At 45.0% G+C, this 21,199-nt stretch overlaps 1 protein-coding gene across 1 annotated transcript in view; it reads left to right on the top strand.

The window, feature by feature from the left end:
- Window positions 1–21,199, top strand: part of LOC147711878 (inactive heparanase-2-like) — a 738,870-nt gene that overhangs the window by 87,901 nt on the left and 629,770 nt on the right. The gene's annotated exons all lie outside the window — the stretch shown is intronic.

Genomic DNA, 21,199 nt, shown 5'->3' on the forward strand with positions numbered 1-21,199 from the left:
AAAAGGCAGCTATGTGCCCAAATGATACAGAGTATGTGTATAGATCTACTGTGTTTGCAAGAAACACATCTGCCCTGGTCTGATAGACATTTTTTTAAAGATCTTGGCATGCATTTATTAGGATGTACTCGCCAAGGTACCACAACCAAAGGGGTGGCAATACTTATAAGAAGAGGGCTTGGCCATCTTAAATGTATCAAGGTTGATCAATTTGGTAGATGGGTGATCCTAGAGATTAACATTGACAATAAATTCTGGACAATCTGCTCAATTTATGCTTCTAATATAGATGACCCGGATATTCTGAATTTCTTGAGTTTAGAATTGGCTGAATGGCCATCTTCTTTCATATTATGCGGGGACTTAAATATCCATTTAGGAGGTGGATTGGATATCTGTAGTAATACACCATACCCTGGTCTCAAGAAAAAAAAAAAAAGGCACTAAGAGGTTTAGTCTTAGAATATGGGCTCTCCGATGTGGGGTATGTTACAAATCCTGCCACACCTGGATTTACTTTTTTTTCAGTGCTACATCAAAAGTTGGTGCGGCTGGATTATTTCTTTATAATTACTCCACTCATAAATCACACTTTGTATGAAATCTTTACTCGTATAATTTCGGACCACAACCCAATATTAATAGAGATGAAAATAGAGGCTGGCTCTGCTGCTAGGTCTATATCTTGGTCTTTTTAAAGAAAACTTTTGGCCGACCCAACTTATATTGAACACATGGGGATATGGATAAGCAAATTTTTCGAGTTCAATAGAGGAACTGCATCCTCCCAAATAGTATGGGATACATTTAAGGCAGGGGTGCGTGGAGAGACATTAGCCTATTCGATTAAAAAGCAGAAAAATTTACGGGATAAAATGGAGTCTTATTATAAAGCTGTACAGGAGTGGGAGGAGAAGCTGGCTTCAGCTATTTCTTTAGCTCAAGATACAGAACCTATTAAGACTACTCTTGCTATTCATAAAGCAAGGCTCCTTGAAATATTTGCAACAAAACCTGCAGAATAGGCGCCAATTTTTAGAACCCAGATTTACAAAATGGGAGAGAACTCTGGCAAGGTTGTGGCTAAAAAGATCAGGCAAAGAATGGCGTCAAATGCTATTGGTGCCATCCAGGATGAGGCAGGACGAATATATACTAAAGCTGAGGAGATCCTTGAAGTTTTTCGGCAATTCTATTCTAAGCTTTATGAGCAGGAAGCCTTGGACTATTCTAGTGAATCTTTCCTGAACTTCATCACTTGCGATAACGTCTCGAAATTATCCTCTGAGCAGTCTCAGACTTTAGATTCCGATATTACTTGGGAGGAAATAGAGACCGCTCTACTATCTCTTCCAATTGGTAAAGCAATGGCACCTGACGGTCTCCCGCTGGAGTTTTTTAGGATGTTCAGAAATCTGTTAAAACCTGATTTATTGATTACTTTTTTGACAGCCCAGAAAGGGCAGGCCCCACCTTCTTGGGGACAATCAACAATAATGGCATTTATCAAAAAGGATAAACCCCCCCATAATCCGGCATCTTATCGCCCGATTTCACTTATCAACGCTGATAGTAAAGTGTTTTCAAAAATCTTAGCGCCACGTACTTCTTCGGTAATTTCTAGTATAGTATCGAGATGGCAACATGGGTTTATTCCTAAGCGTGATACTGCTGATCATGTTTGGAGAGTTATCGCGTTGCTGGATTGGGCGGAGTGCATGAATGCAACTATCTGGGTCACCCTTTTGGATGCCAAGAAGGCATTCGACAGGGTGGCCTGGCACTAACTTTGGGATATACTGTCTTTTAAAGGGTTCGGCCCGTCATGAGGTCGGCACTGAAAGCCCTGTATAAAACACCTACTTCATGTATTAAAATAGGGGCAGATAAATCCACCTTATTTCATATCCACTGAGGCACAAGACAAGGGCGTCCTGATTCCCCGCTCCTCTTTGCTATCTATATCGATGTCTTCCTTAATGAATTGAACCACGCGGAGGACATTACACCAGTTGTGGCGGCAGGCACCCCCTATAGGGCACTGGCATACGCGGACGACGTAGTGGTTATCACCATGGATATTGTAAAAGCCATACCAAAGATAGAGGAACTGGCCAAACAGTTTGGGGCCTTCTCGGTCTACAAACTGAACATGTCTAAAACACAAATACTAGTAGTTGGTCAGAACCCTCCCATTCTTTCTAATATAGTCCCTGTTGTGACTTATCCAGGAGTGAAGATTACATCTCCAGTGTCACTGATCCCAGAATTAAATTTCAATCTTATTCTGGAAAAGGCCAATTCCATGCTGGAGCGAATTGACCACTTTCATTTGTCTTTACACGGGAGGAACAATGTTCTGGAAATGTTAATACTACCGAAATTTCTTTACCTTTTCAGAACCATTCCTCTTGAGTTTCCCTTAACTTTTTTTAAACAATTGGAAAGGATGTCAGGGAGATTTTTATGGGGATATAAAAGCCATCGGAGAGCTCATCAAAAAATGATACTTCCAAAAGCTAGGGGGGATGGGGCATTCCACACTTCTTTTTCTATTATTTGGCCTCAGTTTTGCAATTCATAACCCCCTTAATAATTGGTGATCGGGCGCCGATTCTGGATGCGTATACCCCGTCTATCTTTGAATTTGCCCTAGGGGTAGAGGCTCAGGGGTGTTTTTTAAAACATGTTGAGCCGAGCTACTATAAAAAAACTAAATTTAAGATCCTAAAATCAGCATTTCGGGCTTGGAAGTCAATTAGGCGAATTGCTACTATTCCTAAAATCACGAGATATACCCCCTTTACCTCGCAATCCGTTTTCCCATCTGCTTTTAGAGATCCTATTATGGAAAGATGGCGTCACCAGGGTATTAGTTACCTTGGGGATGTATGGCTAAAAAGCCATATTGCATCTTTTTTAGAGCTCCAAAGTAAGTTCAATCTCTCTAATTCCGATTACTTTAAATACCTTCAGGTGCGCAGCTTCCTTAATACCTTAACGCCTCAGGAATCTGCTGGCTTACAGCGGATCCCTCTGATGGATTCCTTTTTTAATAAAAGAAAAATTGGCTTTTTTTATAATTTATTGCTTTCATTTCTTCCAGATGATTTAGCCTATGCCCAATTAAGATGGTGCGAGAAGCTGGGCTCTATTGATATTAAGATTGAGGATTCCATATATCTGGCTACTTCTATCCTTTTATCCCGTAGAAGTCGGGAACAGCACTACATGGCGTTGTTCGATCTATATTATACACCAGCCAAAATCTCTAAATGGGGAGCTTCAGTTGGTACATCATGTAGCAGATGTGGGCTGCATGCGGAAGATGCTGCCCATATGTTTTTCTTATGCCCACAGTTATCTGCACGTATAGTGGATATTCAAACTTTTCTAGCTATGATACTTGGTATGCCAGTAGAACTAACACCGGAGCTTGTACTGATTGGAGTCTCCCCTGTAGTATTACCAGTCAAGAAAAGAAATCTGATTTTCAAATTCATGGGAATTCTGCGCTCATGTGTTACCCAAGACTGGATTAGCCCAGATCCGCCATCCTTTTTCACATGGAGGGCTCACCTTCTGGCTATGTATAATGTTGAACATGCCATATATAGAACGAAAGGTAATAAAAAAAGGATAACTGGTATGAAAATGTGGGCGCCAGTCGAAAGGTGGATTGAGGGGGAACTGGGGTAGCTGATTATCGTTTTTTTTTTACTTTCCTTTCTTCGTCTTTGTTTGGTTATATTCTTTCAGGCCAATTTATGCTTGTAATGTTTATTTTTCAAATCTGCGATATGTAATGTATTAAGCTCTTCAGCTTATCTCTGTTGAAAATTTGTATATAACCTGACTTGCTTGCAATAAAAGAAAATTATATTAAAAAAAAAGGTAATCCATCACATTGGGCAGCTAGGTTCTGCAAATAGTCTGAAGGGGCTACTCCCTCCCCTTTGAGACTACCGTTCCCTCCATGCCACCTTCTTACGATTGCATGACGGAGGATCACTTGGCACTTCTCCGGGCAGTATCAGCTTTCTATGCCAAGGGAGGTATAGAGTGGGTCCCTGTGCCAGAAGTAGGTTGTGGTTGGTATACTAGCTATTTTTTGGAACCCAAGAAGGAGAAAGGCATGCGTCCTATCTTAGACCTCTGGGCCCACTCATTCTTCCCCTGGAAGGAGAAGTTCAAAATGCTCACCCTAGCCCAAGTGCTGTCTGCACTCAACCCAAGAGAGAGGCTGGTGGTGCTGGACTTGCAGGACACTTATTTTCATATTACCATCCTACTGGCACAAATAGGTTACATTCAGTTCATGGTGGGCCACAAGCACTTTCAGTTCACTGTGCTCCCCTTTGGCCTTTCCAGTGCCCCTCGGGTGTTCACAAAGGTGAGGGCAGTAGTCGTAGCTCATCTGCATAAATAAGGGTTTCCATTCTACCCCTATCTCATCTCCCACCTCCAAACTATGGCAGACCTCCAGCTTGGGTTCACTATCAATGTGCCAAAGTCACACCTGACTCTCCTAAGACGCTCCATTTCATGGGGGTGGTTCTGGACACAGTGCAGTTTCAAGCCTATTCTCCCGAAAAGCGAGTCCGGGATATTCGGGCTATGATACCAATATTTCAGCCTCAAGCCTGGATTTCATGAGAAGGACTCTGAGGTTGCCGGGCCTCATGTACTCCTGCAACCTGCTGGTGGATCATACCCTATGGCATATGCAGGCTTTGCTGTGGGACCTGAAATTCCAGTGGGTGCAGCATCAGGGGAATCTTTCTGCCTACATCCAGATCTTGGAAGGTACTGTGTACCAACTGCAGTAGTAGTTAACGAGCCAAGATTGGGTCAGAGGCGGTCCCAGATCTAACAGTGGTGACGGATGCATCACTTCTGGGATGGGGCGGCCATCTGGGAGAGGCGGAGATCAGAGGCATCTGGTCTCCAGCAGATTCCGTCCTCCATATCAGTCTTTTGGATCTCCGTGCAAAGAGACTGGCACTGAAAGCATTCCTTATCTCTCTCAGGGGGATAGATGTGCAGGTGTTAACCGACAACACCACCACCATGTGGTACTATAGAAAACAGGGTGTGATGGGGCTGTTGACCCTTTCTCAAGAGGTTCTCTACCTCTGGACATGGCTGGAACATCAGGAAATAAGCCTGGTGGTTCAACACCTCAGAGGCTCCCTGAAAGCCAGGGTCTCTCAAGCAGTTGCAGACGGGAGAGACGCTGCCCAATTCACCATACGATGTCGACTGGATCCCTCGACTCACTGGGAAGAACAAGTGACACATCGGTAGCTGTTAGACACTACACCTGGTTGAGGACTTCTGGCTTCTCAGGGTATGTCCGGTCTTCCTTGATGGACATGCCCTTTGATGGCACTCACCTTTTTGGCAACAAGGCAGACTCGAGGCACCTCACGACCACCTCAGTGTGCCTTTCAACCCTTTCGTACCTAAGAAGTGCCCAGCCATGTCCTGTCCAGCCCAGCCACAGAGTCATGCAAACTGTCCAGCCTCTGCGTGAGTCAGTGCCCTCGTGGGTCGGAGAGCCAGCAGGCGGGCCAGTCCACCCTTTTTCCCCTGCTGCAGCCTCCAAACCTTCCTAGTCCAATGTTTCAGGACCACCAACAGCCAGTTGGAGGCAGGATCCACCATCACCTCAACCACTGGTAATCCATCACATCGGACAGATAGGCTCTGCAAATAGTCTGAAGTGCATTTTCCCTCCCCTTTGAGGCTACCGTTCCCTCCATTCCACCTTCTTACGATTGCATGACGGAGGATCACTTGGCACTTCTCCGGGCAGTATCAGCTTTCTAGGCCAAGGGAGGTATAGAGTGGGTCCCTGTGCCAGAAGTAGGTTGTGGTTGGTATACTAGCTATTTTTTGGAACCCAAGAAGGAGAAAGGCATGCGTCCTATCTTAGACCTCTGGGCCCACTCATTCTTCCCCAGGAAGGAGAAGTTCAAAATGCTCACCCTAGCCCAAGTGCTGTCTGCACTCAACCCAAGAGAGAGGCTGGTGGTGCTGGACTTGCAGGACACTTATTTTCATATTACCATCCTACTGGCACAAATAGGTTACATTCAGTTCATGGTGGGCCACAAGCACTTTCAGTTCACTGTGCTCCCCTTTGGCCTTTCCAGTGCCCCTCGGGTGTTCACAAATCTGAGGGCAGTAGTCGTAGCTCATCTGCATAAATAAGGGTTTCCATTCTACCCCTATCTCATCTCCCACCTCCAAACTATGGCAGACCTCCAGCTTGGGTTCACTATCAATGTGCCAAAGTCACACCTGACTCTCCTCAGACGCTCCCTTTCATGGGGGTGGTTCTGGACACAGTGCAGTTTCAAGCCTATTCTCCCGAAAAGCGAGTCCGGGATATTCGGGCTATGATACCAATATTTCAGCCTCAAGCCTGGATTTCATGAGAAGGACTCTGAGGTTGCCGGGCCTCATGTACTCCTGCAACCTGCTGGTGGATCATACCCTATGGCATATGCAGGCTTTGCTGTGGGACCTGAAATTCCAGTGGGTGCAGCATCAGGGGAATCTTTCTGCCTACATCAAGATCTTGGAAGGTACTGTGTACCAACTGCAGTAGTAGTTAACGAGCCAAGATTGGGTCAGAGGCGGTCCCAGATCTAACAGTGGTGACGGATGCATCACTTCTGGGACGGGGCGGCCATCTGGGAGAGGCGGAGATCAGAGGCATCTGGTCTCCAGCAGATTCCGTCCTCCATATCAGTCTTTTGGATCTCCGTGCAAAGAGACTGGCACTGAAAGCATTCCTTCTCTCTCTCAGGGGGAAAGATGTGCAGGTGTTAACCGACAACACCACCACCATGTGGTACTATAGAAAACAGGGTGTGATGGGGCTGTTGACCCTTTCTCAAGAGGTTCTCTACCTCTGGACATGGCTGGAACATCAGGAAATAAGCTTGGTGATTCAACACCTCAGAGGCTCCCTGAAAGCCAGGGTCTCTCAAGCAGTTGCAGACGGGAGAGATGCTGCCAAATTCACCATACGATGTCGACTGGATCCCACGACTCACTGGGAAGAACAAGTGACACATCGGTAGCTGTTAGACACTACACCTGGTTGAGGACTTCTGGCTTCTCAGGGTATGTCCGGTCTTCCTTGATGGACATGCCCTTTGATGGCACTCACCTTTTTGGCAACAAGGCAGACTCGAAGCACCTCACGACCACCTCAGTGTGCCTTTCAACCCTTTCGTACCTAAGAAGTGCCCAGCCATGTCCTGTCCAGCCCAGCCACAGAGTCATGCAAACTGTCCAGCCTCTGCGTGAGTCAGTGCCCTCGTGGGTCGGAGAGGCAGCAGGCGGGCCAGTCCACCCTTTCTCCCCTGCTGCAGCCTCCAAACCTTCCTAGTCCAATGTTTCAGGACCCCCAACAGCCAGTTGGAGGCAGGATCCGCCATCACCTCAACCACTGGTAATCCATCACATCGGACAGGTAGGCTCTGCAAATAGTCTGAAGGGCATTTTCCCTCCCCTTTGAGGCTACCGTTCCCTCCATTCCACCTTCTTACGATTGCATGACGGAGGATCACTTGGCACTTCTCCGGGCAGTATCAGCTTTCTAGGCCAAGGGAGGTATAGAGTGGGTCCCTGTGCCAGAAGTAGGTTGTGGTTGGTATACTAGCTATTTTTTGGAACCCAAGAAGGAGAAAGGCATGCGTCCTATCTTAGACCTCTGGGCCCACTCATTCTTCCCCAGGAAGGAGAAGTTCAAAATGCTCACCCTAGCCCAAGTGCTGTCTGCACTCAACCCAAGAGAGAGGCTGGTGGTGCTGGACTTGCAGGACACTTATTTTCATATTACCATCCTACTGGCACAAATAGGTTACATTCAGTTCATGGTGGGCCACAAGCACTTTCAGTTCACTGTGCTCCCCTTTGGCCTTTCCAGTGCCCCTCGGGTGTTCACAAATCTGAGGGCAGTAGTCGTAGCTCATCTGCATAAATAAGGGTTTCCATTCTACCCCTATCTCATCTCCCACCTCCAAACTATGGCAGACCTCCAGCTTGGGTTCACTATCAATGTGCCAAAGTCACACCTGACTCTCCTCAGACGCTCCCTTTCATGGGGGTGGTTCTGGACACAGTGCAGTTTTGAGCTTATTATCCCGAAAAGCGAGTCCGGGATATTCGGGCTATGATACCAATATTTCAGCCTCAATCCTGGATTTCATGAGATGGACTCTAAGGCTACTGGGCCTCATGTACTCCTGCAACCTGCTGGTGGATCATACCCTATGGCATATGCAAGCTTTGCTGTGGGACCTGAAATTCCAGTGGGCGCAGCATCAGGGGAATCTTTCTGCCTACATCCAGATCTTGGAAGGTACTGTGTACCAACTGCAGTAGTAGTTAACGAGCCAAGATTGGGTCAGAGGCGGTCCCAGATCTAACAGTGGTGACGGATGCATCACTTCTGGGATGGGGCGGCCATCTGGGAGAGGCAGAGATCAGAGGCATCTGGTCTCCAGCAGATTCCGGCCTCCATATCAGTCTTTTGGATCTCCGTGCAAAGAGACTGGCACTGAAAGCATTCCTTCTCTCTCTCAGGGGGAAAGTTGTGCAGGTGTTAACCGACAACACCACCGCCATGTGGTACTGCAGCAAACAGGGTGTGATGGGGCTGTGGACCGTTTATCAAGAGGTTCTCTACCTCTGGACATGGCTGGAACATCAGGAAATAAGCCTGGTGGTTCAACACCTCACAGGCTCCCTGAAAGCCAGGGTGGACGAACTCAGCCTTCGGTCCTTAGCCCATCACAAATGGCGTCTCCATCTGGAGGTGGTGCAAGGTCTCTTTCAGCGGTGGGGAGAGTCTTGGTTAGATCTGTTTGCCTCCAAAGAGAACGCAAAATGTCAGAAGTTTTGCACATTGGAGTTTCAAATATGGCATTCGCTTGGTGACACCTTTTGCCGCAAGTGGAGCTAGGCCTCCTGTACACCTTTCCCCATGTACCACTTCTGCCCAGAGTGCTCAAGATCAAACGCAACCGGGCTCAAGTCATTCTTGTCGCTCCAGATGGGCACGAAGAGTCGGGTACCCCGACCTTCTGAGCATTGCCATCAATCCTCCGATCACACTGCTCCTTTGGGAGGATCTACTGTCACAACAGCATGGGACGGTTCTTCACCCGAACCTGTCCAGTCTCCACCTCCTTGCGTGGAGATTGAGCTGCGGCAGTTGACAGCTTTCAACCCTACACCATAAGTCTGTGATGTTATCTTGGCAGCCAGGCGTCCCTCCACTGTAACAGTAAGCACCTGTAGATGAAACTATTTTGTGGCATGGTGCACAGCAAAGGCTGTTGACCCTCTTTTGTACATCCGTTTCTTGGCCCAGCAGGAATCTGTTTTCGGAATTCTTAAAGGATACCTTGCAGCCATCTGTGCTTTTTTTCGGCTGCCAGATCAACCTTCTTTATTCAAATCTCCTATCTTTAACAGATTATTATATCTTATGTCCTGATGATGATGATCCCCCATTCTAGTGGGGATCAAAACGTCGTCAACTGTTGCATCTTGACTCCAAACAACCTTACATGAATTCTGATTCACCTTGTACTTTTAATGTCTGAGGTTTTGAAATCTAATGACTTCCAACCTTTAACCCATGTAATTCTGTATATAATTCTGATTGTGTGTTCTTTAATTGTTTTATATTCAATAAATGTACGGTATCGCCATCGGAGAGCATCATCACAGGGCTCATTGCAGATCTGTGCCCTATTCTGTTTATATACCCATCCTGAAGGGACTGTTGTTCCTTATTAAACCAATTAGACTGAGTCACATTTTCTGCATATGCCGTTAAAGTTACTTTTTCGTCTGTCCAAGATAAGTTTGTGAGATCACCCAAAAAGGACTGTAACGTCCATACACACCAGCCTCCTTGTCATTATCACTGTGAAGAAGTGCAAGGCTGATGGAAGGAGAACTTAGGTTCATGGTCCAAAAATATGGAAGTTCTTAGCAGGCAGAGTCAAACACAATAAAAAACACCCAAATTCATACAGAAGAACTAAAATCTCCTATTTCAAGAACCCTGCCCTTTGGTAAAAGGCATTTAAACTCAGTGACGCAAACATGCACTGACCCTCTTTCATTTTTGTGCCCTTCTGCAAACTGCCCAACACTCTAGTCTGTATCCCTAGATGTTGTTCTGTGCTCCTGATTTCAACCTCCATTTTCAGACTGAATGCTGAATTTTGTGCTAGAGTTGTGTATTTTTGCACAAACAGATACAGTATTCATCTCATGCAGCCACACTGGTAGCATGTGTGTGATCTAGCATAGATATGGCCTCTATGTATGTAAATGGGAGTGTGTTTTAATTAAAAGAAAAGTGCACATAAGAAGCACATAGCAAGCTCCATTTGCCTCAGTTGCCTATTGCACTTGGCATGCTAATATTTGGTCTAAACACTTCTTGACAAACAGGCTAGTATATCATTTAACTTTTAATGGTCACAATAGATTTTAGAATCTCCCTAATATATTATGACTGAGCTTCGACTTTGAAGGGGAAGAGTGACAACATCAAATGTTATGCAAACATCACCATTACAGGCCACAGCTGCAGCGCTAAGCAAATTCAACAGGCTCTTACCATAATGATATTGCTAAGTTGCACAGAGCACTTTTAGCATACTGATTATACCACTATCACTTGCTTAGGACCTGCCCCTAGTTCACAGCACTCTTTGTTGTACATTTTTGGTGCAGGCAGGTCATCGAGCTAATAAGTGCAGTTTGTAGTGATCAACTGTAATTTTCAACAAACTACTAACTTTGGGGACTATTTATCATAGAGTTTCATCGTTTTTTCACCACGCAATGGGGTGCAAAAGCAACGCAACCCTTAAGTTTTATTCATCGAGCCACACAAGGCCACCGTGCGTGACACTGTGTGGCTTCATAAATCAATAGTAACACAATGCATCGCAAATTGCTGCGTTGAGTTACTCTGCCCTGGGAAGGCATTCCATGGGTGGAGTGTGGTTGTTCCCATGCTTCCACCCATGGATTCTGAAGCATTCCCAGATTTACTTATATTGGGAGGCCTGGAAATGTCTCCTATATCTACATTCAAGAAACAAGGATATATTTTTCAACATTCTAAAGCGTTGTAAATGGACACCCAATTGAGTTATTTTGTGTTTTCTGTTTAATGTTAAGTGTCGTGTGTATTGAATTATGTTCTATGTCACGCACACTTTGTATGGCACCTATTTATGTTATTATTTATGTCGCACAACAGTGCTGTGTTTTTGATATGACTTTTGTGTTTACCCCAGATAAATGAATGGTATATACTGTTTAAAGTACAGTGTTTGCGTCAGTTGTGATTTATTATTTCATCTATTAGTAATATTATATGTGTCACACTATTGATTGGCATTTTCTAGTTTATCAGGATCTAATTATTTCAGGTTGAAGGCAATTGTATATTTCCCCACAATACCAAATTTTGTTATACATAATTCCTCAGGTTCTGCAGAGCACTGGGACACCACAGTAGTATCAAGGGTCCAGTTATAAGCTGGCAGAGAACCTTCAGGCCTACTACCAAGGGTCCAGGACTGGGATGGCACCACTTGGCAGGGTAGGACTCACAGGTGGCAGAGTCTAGGTGCTGAGTTCAAGGTTGTTGGTCGGCTGTTACGTCCCTGAGGCTTCTGCTCAGGAGGCCAACAAACTAGCCATTGGAGACACTCTGGGGTGCTGGAGTTAGAGATGCAGGTCCAGTCCTTCTCACTGAGGCAAGAGGGCGGCAGGGCAGCAGGAAAGCACATTAGGGCAGCATTCCTTCATATCAGCAGTCCAGCAGAGTGGCAGGCCTTTTTGCAGCACAGCAGTCCCTCTTTCTGGCAGAGTCCACAGGCCCAAAAGTGTACTGAAGATTTGGTTCTTAAGGTCCATCATTTATATCTGGTGCCCGCTTTGAGGCGGAGGAAGCTTCTCGAGGATCTGCCCCCTTCAGGTATCCCTCTTTCCCCGTGTCCTGGACCCAGTTTGTCTGGAGTTGCAAAAGACCAGTGACAAACCTTTTGTGAGAGTGCTCAGGCATGGCCTTTGTGATGTACACATGTGGTAGGTGAATGCTCCTCTCCCTCGTTAACTCAGAGTGGCTCATCCTACCAACACCTATCTTTCTTTTGTCTCACTATCTGGCATAAATACACAAAACCCAACTGCCAGCTACATCTAGTCTTGTTACCCACAATCAAGCTGTAGGTGGCAAATAGTTAGGACAAGAAAATTCCAACTTTCTTAAAGTTGTTATAAACTGTTGTGTAATCCTGTATTCCTCAGAACCTGGACGACATATGATATTACACAAGAAATTGGTCTGTTGGATTCACTTTTTAAACATGAAGAAAACAATAGAAAATGTCCTTCACACAGACATACAAATGAGAGATCAAATGAAAAAATAGCAGTTTATGACTTACAGAAGTTGTCAACATCAATACATGAATTATTGAAAAGGGTGCTCCATGGTTAGTGCAAAGGTTCTTGTGCAGTGTGTCAAATTGCATGTAATACAAAAAGAAGAACATTTTTGTACATATGCATGAACAATGCTGTAGCAAAATGGCCTGGTCAAGAAGAATTGCAATGATTGTACCAGGCCTTAGAAAGATCACTAGCTTCCAGGGCAAAACCAGCTAAATAGGATTAGTTGGCAGTCGATGTTAAATTGTGTACAATCATTCCAGGTAATTAAGATGGCAATATTATTACTGACACCTACTTGGCCTTGCCGGATCTGATTGGAACCTCTTTTACATCTTATCTTACAGATTAAAATATTATTTGGATTATTATGTGGGGTGGACTGTTTAATTTACCAAAGCACATCATTATCATTGTCTTCCCATAACTCTGCGTAATCTTCCATAATTTTGCTGTAATTTTATGAAATTTTGATCAGCAAATTATGCGAGCTATGCCCACCCCTAAAAAATCCTGTAGTTAGAGTACAGCTCTGATAATTTGAAATTAGGAAACTTACTTACCCACATAGAATGTTCACACTAGAGTTAGTGGTAGGGATCCCATATGCCCTGATCAAGGCTCTGGACCCATACATGAGCACATGAAGGGCTAGAAATGTTATCACCACCACTGCTTTCTCCTTTCTTATTTATCATACCCCTTGTACACACCAATAAAGGAAACTCCCTTGGGGTTTACCTCAAGGTATATTTATATAAAACCCTAGATTCCAAAACTATCCAGTATTCCGTATTAAGATTTCCCTCTCACCAAGGTTGATATTTTATCAGGGTGTCATAAAAGAGTGTGAGACAGTTCCTCTTCCAATCTAAACTTTACAGTTTAGTGGATCCATTTGTTGCAGGATTGCAGAATTACATTAAGCACCATTGCATCGTTTGCGGTCTTATGATGTTATGGTGTTGGAGGATATTTAATTGTTTCGGACTTCCGACTCTCTCTTGATGATATAGTAATATTTTTCTTCTGCCTTGTTCAGAAATGACCATGACCTAAGTATGGGCGGAAAATCCGTTTCGCTCGCGGATTTTGCGGATTTTCGGTAAATTCGCAATCCGCGAGATTCGCGAATCTCCCGCAAAATCCGCAAATCCGCGAGCAGCGGATTTTATGGCTTGCTCGCACTGTTCGCGTGAGTTCGCGGCTTCCCAGTACAACTTTGCGCCCCGCGAATAAGCACTAAATTGCAGAAATACGATCTTAGCAAAACTGAAACTACTTACCAGGTTCAAAAGTTCAGGCTCATCATTAGTAGCCATTTCCTGTAGTGCTTCCTGAGGGGCCCCTCCAGAGTTCAGTTGCCTACTTGCAACTATTATGTGACCCTGCTCTGAACCTCAGAATAGTTACACATATGCCACAGAGGTCCTGAATTACAGCTAAGGGAGACAAGCAGGAGCCAGGCTGGAAGTTCAAATCCATTAATCAGCCCCTAATTCATTATTGTCAGTTGGGGCAGGGCAGGTGTTGTAACTAATTTTGCAACAATGAAAGCACTTAGCAAGTGCAAAAGATCACTAATCAGGAAGCACTAAGGAAGCAGGTGCCAGCTAAAAAAATATTCTGTGACAATTTAATCAGCCCCAAATTAATTCAGGTCACTTGAGGCAGGGAAGGTGTGCTTTGCTTTGCCACAATAATGTACACTGACTGGACAACCAGAGGGAGCTGTGATGAAACAGAGGGTGGCATGGGTGGGCCAGAGGGTGGCATGAGTAGTCAGAGAGTGGCAGTGGTGACAGAGAGTGGCAGTGATGAAGAAGAGTGTCCCAAACAGGCTGGACACGTAGAAACAACAAGTTCGCAAAACTTGCGACCCGACAGGTAAGTTCGCGTTTGCGAAATTGTAGAAAACCCTCGCGAACTGGCAGAAACCCGCGCGAACACAAAAAAAAATCTGCAAATTCGCGAGAATTCGCTGATTTTGCGGATTGCGAATTCGCAAATCCGCAAAAATTCGCGAACGCGAGATTCGCAAAATTCGCCCATGCTTACCATGACCATGGATTCAAATTTATTTTTATTAGCGAAGTAACTCAAAGCCATTGTTATAAATTGTGTCGATAAAAAGTTTCTTTATAAATTGTGTTAAAAGAAAAAACTATTAAAAGAGTTTGGTTAAAACAGATGATTGTTCGTTTCCATTGTAGTTTATAGTAGGCAGTTCATTTGCTACTCTGCTTGGGGTGATTTTGGTGTGGGCGCTTTCTCCCACAGCTATGGCATTTTTTCCCCACCTGCCTCAAGAACTTGACGAAGCGACACTTCAGCTGCGGGTCCTCAGGTGTAAAGGAGGCCAGCACAGCTTGTCTCCGGGTGCGAATGTCTCTTTGGTTAAAAATGGTTTTTAAAGTTGTTTTCGTTCAACCGTCAGTTCTTTACAAGTACAGAGTAGGTGCAGCAAGTCCTCCTATGATGTACCACATAAGCGGCAGGTAGAGTCAGTTTGGACCTTCAGCCAGTGCGGAAAGTGCTTTATGCAAGTTAATAGGCCTAGTCGGTACTTGAAGAATTGGATTTTGGTAGATTTGCGTACCCCAGGCCTAGGTATTTTTGAGCGGCGGTGGTGGAGTAGGTGCTCAGAGTCATCCAGCCGTGAGTCCAATTTGATAGAGATGATTTGTCCCGATCCACAATAGGAGTTTTACTGGTTTCCATGCTCATTTTTTCAAAAGGCAGTGATTGGTAGATGTTTCCCAGAGCCGGGTTTGCCCCAGGGTGATCTGACTTGTTTGTAAATATGTTGCGGGTGGTGATGATGTTTGCTGTTGTATCTCTAACCACAAATATCAATTCAGTGTCCCCGGTCCAGATTTTTGTACCTTGTCCCTAAAAATGATGTATGCTCCTAGTCTGTGCCTCGCTGCCATAAGCAATTGTTGGTAAGAGTTTTGCTCGTATAACTTCGACTAGTGGGAGAAGTGATGAACCACTCAATTTAGTGTTGAGATTTCTTACTGAAACTGGCAGGCTTTGTGCCTTTCCTCCCGATTGAGTCCCTTTGGGCAGTGAAGTGGCGGCATTCGTCGATAACCACTCCTAAATATTTATATTCTGATACAGAATCAATGCGGGTGTGCCCCCAGAACCAGGCTGGTGAATTCTTTAATATCTTCTTGATTGTCATAGTCTTGGTTTTCTCCAGGTCGATATTCAATCTGTTGGCTTCGTAGTATTCAAATGTGGTGGTGAGGAGATGCTGTAGACCCACCTTTATCTGGCTAATTAGGACTAAGTCATCTGCATAGAGTAGGCATGGTAGCACTGAGTTCCCTAGCCTTGGAGCATGTGACTTGCTGGCAAGGACTGCAAGGAACAGAATGAAAAGGGTCGGTGTAGGCACACATCCTTGCTTGAGTCCTTTTTTTGTCGGTATTAGTCTTGAAAGGGTTGATCCATCACCCAGTTTTATTTGGATCCTGGTGTCAGTGTGCAGATTGATTAGGAAGTTAAGCAGTGGCTGTGGCATGCCCCATTTGGCCAGTTTTGACCTCAATCTGTTGCGGTTTACATGGTCATAGCTGGAGTTCATCCAGAAGTGTTCCTGCAAAAAATGTTGCCTCGTTGTCCAAGAGGGCGACCACGCCGTAAATTTTTTAGCAGGGATATATCTCCAGACTTTCATTTAATTGCTTTACAGTAGTCGCTTGGGAGTAGAGCTTCCCCTTGCAGTGCTGTTGCTCTCCCCTCGTCATGTCGGATCTTGAGTGGAACTGTTCTCGAAGTTGAAGCTGTCCTCGCTTCTGTAGGCAATGAGATATCATCTTGATGGAAGTGGTTTCCAAGGTCGGTTGTTTCCCAGAGCCTTCTTAAAGCTGATACAAAATCTGTATTTGGTTCCAGTGACTTTGAGGATTCTGCATACCTTAAAACTAAACAATCAGGGGAAATATTCTTAGAATGAACAGTGACATACGGCCAAATGCATCAACCTATTTAGGAAGTGCAAACGGTGCGAATCGGTAAATTCGGCCGTTTGCGATTCCTAAATGGGTTTTTGGCATGCATCAAGCATTTTTGGCAAAATTGCTAATTTTAGCGAATTCCAAAAATGCGATTGCTTTTAAGGAATCACAAATTTGCAATTCCTTAAAAGCAATGCATGATTACTTTTAAAATTGCGAATTCGCAATTAGGGGGTGCAAATTACCACGAGGGTGAACCTTGTGGTAATTTGCGAAAATATATTAAAATGCTCAAAATTGCATTTTAATACACTGTCATGTTACAGACACACATGTCCTTAGGACATGTCTGTGTGAAACATGCACTTCAAAATACATTTCAGGGGTGCAGGGGGGGGGTCCTTTGGACCCCCCCCCTGCACCCATGGAATGCATTAAAATTTTGCGAATTCTAATTTGCGATTTCGCAATTCCCATTGATTCCTATGGGCCTTTTGGACCATAGGAATCAATGGGAATTGCGAAATCGCAAATTAGAATTCGCATAATATTTGCAATTCTGGAAAAATTGCGATTTTTACCGAATCGCAAATATTATGCGAATAAATTGTTGGATCCCGTTTTGCGATTCCTTATTTGCGATTCCCTAATTTTCGCAAATAAGGAATCGCAAAACCTTACATTGATGCATGTGGGGGTTAACAACTGGCCCAGGGTACATCTGTTTAGGTGAGAGTGAAGAACATCTGATTGTTAGGGGCACCTTTTTTCTATTCTTTGCACATTCCCTAGTCCTAACTGGTTGTCCAGGAAACTAGAAACATTAACATTGTAGAAAAAATTGTCTTTTTCTACTGGCAGCTTTAGGTGTTTGGAAGACTGTAGCAGAATGTAGGGCACAGGGCAGAGCATCTGCTACTACATATTTAAATAGGTGCCTTCACAGTGACTCAAGGCCTAAAACCATGTGGAAGTCTACATTAGATACGCAGAGGTGTGATTAAAATATTTATTTCACATACTCAACCAGGATAATGATTTAAAAAAAAAATGTATATTAATTATTTTAGACTCCGTTCTCAAAATCTGATTTAATAGTGAAATCAGATTTTTGATAATTTTAGTTTAAAAGTATCTTAATAAAAATGTACTTTGGGCTGCCTGAGCAAGAATTGTCTTAAAACAATTTCTGCCACATTCCTGTGGATGAAATTACTCTCCAGAGGACAATGGAGTTAACAATCTTGCCCTCAAGGAGACAATGGCTTGGTCTCTCGACCTAGAACGATAGGGTAAGAAGAGTACAACCATCTTAAATTTAGGAGGTTTTTTTTGCAGTAAATAAGGTAGTGCTGCAAAAGGATGTGGATATAGAGTGAGAAATCAGACACCTGCTGAAAGAGGTGGACTAAAGTGTCCCTGACTCCTACTAGTATTCAGTGACTGGGATTGCTCTCCATGTGTCAAGTGGTTGGCCTCCTATATACCTGCTTCAGGGACACAAATAGCAGATGGGGTCCAGCTGACCACAGAGTACTAAACCCTTCAGGAGTTTAACATTTAAGAATTGTCTGGTACCTTGAAGCATACGCTGAGGATCTAGGGCTCCAGGAGTAACCAGAAGGAACTTTACCAGCAGTTGGAGAAAAGTGGGACTTCATAAGATTTTCAACCTTAAGAAGACTGAGACTAAGTGCTGAGGCTTTCCCATGGAGGGCGCCCCCAAGGTGTGCAAGAAAACCAGGTTTGTCTTACACACATTTTAGCTGCACTCTAAATTGGTTCTGCTTGGACACAGGAAAGATATCGTACTTCATGGAGCCCTGTCTGGCTACAACTTCCAGCCTTGTCCCACTGGAAGATTTTAAAACTCAAAAAAGCAACTAAGTCTGAAGGTAAAATGTTTGGCGAGACAGCACTTCCATCTAAATGATGAACCAACATAGACGGATATGTAATAGATTAGCCTTCTTCCACTTGAGCTATTGGTTTTGTGCTAATGCAGCAGCTTCAGTATAAGCTTGTTGACCAGATTGGCCCTTTACCAGACTTAGCCTTGAACGTTGCCCTGCTGAAGGATTTTGACTTCCATTTCAAGGACTAAGTCCTATGGTAAAACCTTGATAGGAATAACCCACTTGGCCTATCTGACCTCTGCTCCATTGTGGTTGGCCTAATATCACACCTTGGTCTAAATCAGCCTCATAGTTTTTTTTTCACTGACCTTTTACTTATTCAATGTGCTGTTTGCTTTAAAATTGTAAACAGTACATCTCCTGTTCCCTTTTATTGTACTAAGTGGTTCTGGTGTCTTTTTTCTCATACATTTTTTCCTTCAAAATTCAACATTTGTTTTTCCATTTTTATGAGTTGTGCTCTTTCCTTTAACATTTTTGGTACTTCTAGGTCTTACCACGCTTTTCTCTGGGGATTGCCTGTTACTTGTGCTACCAAGGGCTGAACTGGGATTTTCTAAGAATTGTGTTTTGCCTTAACAAAATTGAGTTTATTAAGTTGGTAGAGGTCACCTGGCACTCCAAAATTATTAAACCAATTTCTCACAATTACCGCGTGCCATTAATTCTTGAAAAATAGTAAAATAATAAGAATATGGAGAGAGACCTTTAGGTCAACTCCCACATGCCACTGACTTTCATGTTATTTCCATGCATTACCATAGCCCACAGCATTTCAGAGGGTTGCATTACCCCATTTGTGTTCCTGTTAGGGTTTGACGATGGGGCATTCAGTAAATCTTTTGTAAACTATAGGCCCCATTAGAATGGCGGGCGGATCACGCCGACGGGCCGGCGGTAGTCAACACCAGCCCGGCGGGGGCGATCCGCCCGCCATCCATACAGAAATGACCCCCGCCATATTACAATGGCTGGGGGTCCGCGGCGGACGTAAGACCGTCCGCCACTTTTCCGCCAGGTCGACATGTTGACCGGGCGGAAAAGGATTCTATATGGTGGCGGTGTCTGGAAGACACCACCAGCCATATTAGGATGTGGGGTTTTGTTAAATTTGAGGGTCTCTAGTTGGCACAGGTCGGTACTTGTGACAAATAGGGACCCTTGCCTCTAGTCAGGATAAGGGTATTACACTCCTAAAATAACCCCTGCTCACCCCCTTGGTAGCTTGGCACGAGCAGACAGGCTTATCTCAGATGCATTGTGTAAAGCATTTGTGACCACATACAATAACCAAGTGACAACACTACAGATGTACACCACACAAGGTTTTATATCAAAAATAAGTATGCTTTTTATAGATTTATCACAAGACCATAAACGACAAAAATACAAAATACTGTTATTTTAGGATGGTAGTTTTAGCTTAGTTCAGTTCAGTTCTTAACATGCAACACTTTGCGTCAATGTACCTTAATTTAATTTAATTTAATTGCGGGTTTATATAGCGCTAGGAATCGACTCTCGGAGGAGTATCTCCGCGCTTCGACCGCTGGGGAACCCGTCCTGGCTCACCCTGAGAGATGGTCCCTAATGGGTATCTCTAAGGTGCGACCAAGCATCCCCGGCAGTCTGGGGGGGCCGTTGTGAAGATGAGGCAAGCTAATGCCCAGAGTTGCCGAGTGTGGTCCCTGACTGGAGTAGGCACCGAGGCGAGGATTATCGAGCCCGCTGACCCTGGTCCACGACCCTGCCGCGTCGGGAATCGAACCCTGGTCCCGGGCCGTCCTCTGCTTACGGGTCTGCCGCCTCTAACCAGTGAGCCACACCACTCCACCTTAGGATGCGTTGCGCTTCCATGACAAGCAATGTCGCAGAGAGGGAAATGAGGCAAAGTTCAGGTGCAAAGAAATAAAGGCGTGAAGATCTTCCAGATGCGGCACGCTTCTCCGGGGATGCGAGAAGTTCTTGGTTCGATGCGTGGACTGCAGCGGCGACACCCTTGTTCAGAAGTGCGACGGCAACAGCTACAGCTGTGACACTTTTCTCCCGCGATGCGTGAAGCTTCCGCACAATGCGAAAACTACAGCGGCGACATCCTTGTTCAGAAATGCGACGGCAGCAGCTCCGGCGTGCTTCTCGGGTATGCGAGGTGCTTTCTTCGATGCGGTGCAATGCGACAGTTCCAGCGGCGACACCCTTGTTCAGAAGTGCGATGGCAGCAACACCGACGGCGACACGCTTCTACCTCGTTGCGAGTCTCTTCTCTCGATGTGGTGCAGTGCGACAACTCCAGCAGCGACACCCTTGTTCAGAAGTGCGATGGCAGGCAGCAGCGATGGTGACACGCTTCCTCTTCATTGCGGCACACTTCTCTTGATGCGGTGCAGTACGACAACTCCAGCGGTGACACCCTTGTTCAGAAGTGCGACGGCAGCAGCAGCGACGGCGACTTGCTTCGTTCTCGTTGAGTCGCGCGTCCAGCTCCTTGCGACATACAGTCCCTCAGAAGGCCCCAAAACAGCAGCAGGCACTTCCAAAGAATCTGGGGAGCTTGGTGGTGAAGTCTGTTGTCCCTGAGACTTCAGCAGGAGGCAAGCTCTTTTCCAAGCCCTTGGAGATCATTCACAAGTTGAAAGCAAAGTACACAAAGTTCCTTTTTCCTTCCTTTGGCAGTAAGGCAACCACTGCAGGCCAATCCCCCAAGCAGAACTTCAGCTTGGGAATAGTCTCTCCTCAGTTTCTTCAGGTCCCTCTCCTCAGTAAAGGTTTCTTCTTGTAGTCCAAAAGTGATCTAATTTCGTGGGA

The sequence above is a fragment of the Lissotriton vulgaris genome, chromosome 5, assembly GCF_964263255.1.
Source record: "Lissotriton vulgaris chromosome 5, aLisVul1.2, whole genome shotgun sequence".
NCBI lineage: Eukaryota > Metazoa > Chordata > Amphibia > Caudata > Salamandridae > Lissotriton > Lissotriton vulgaris.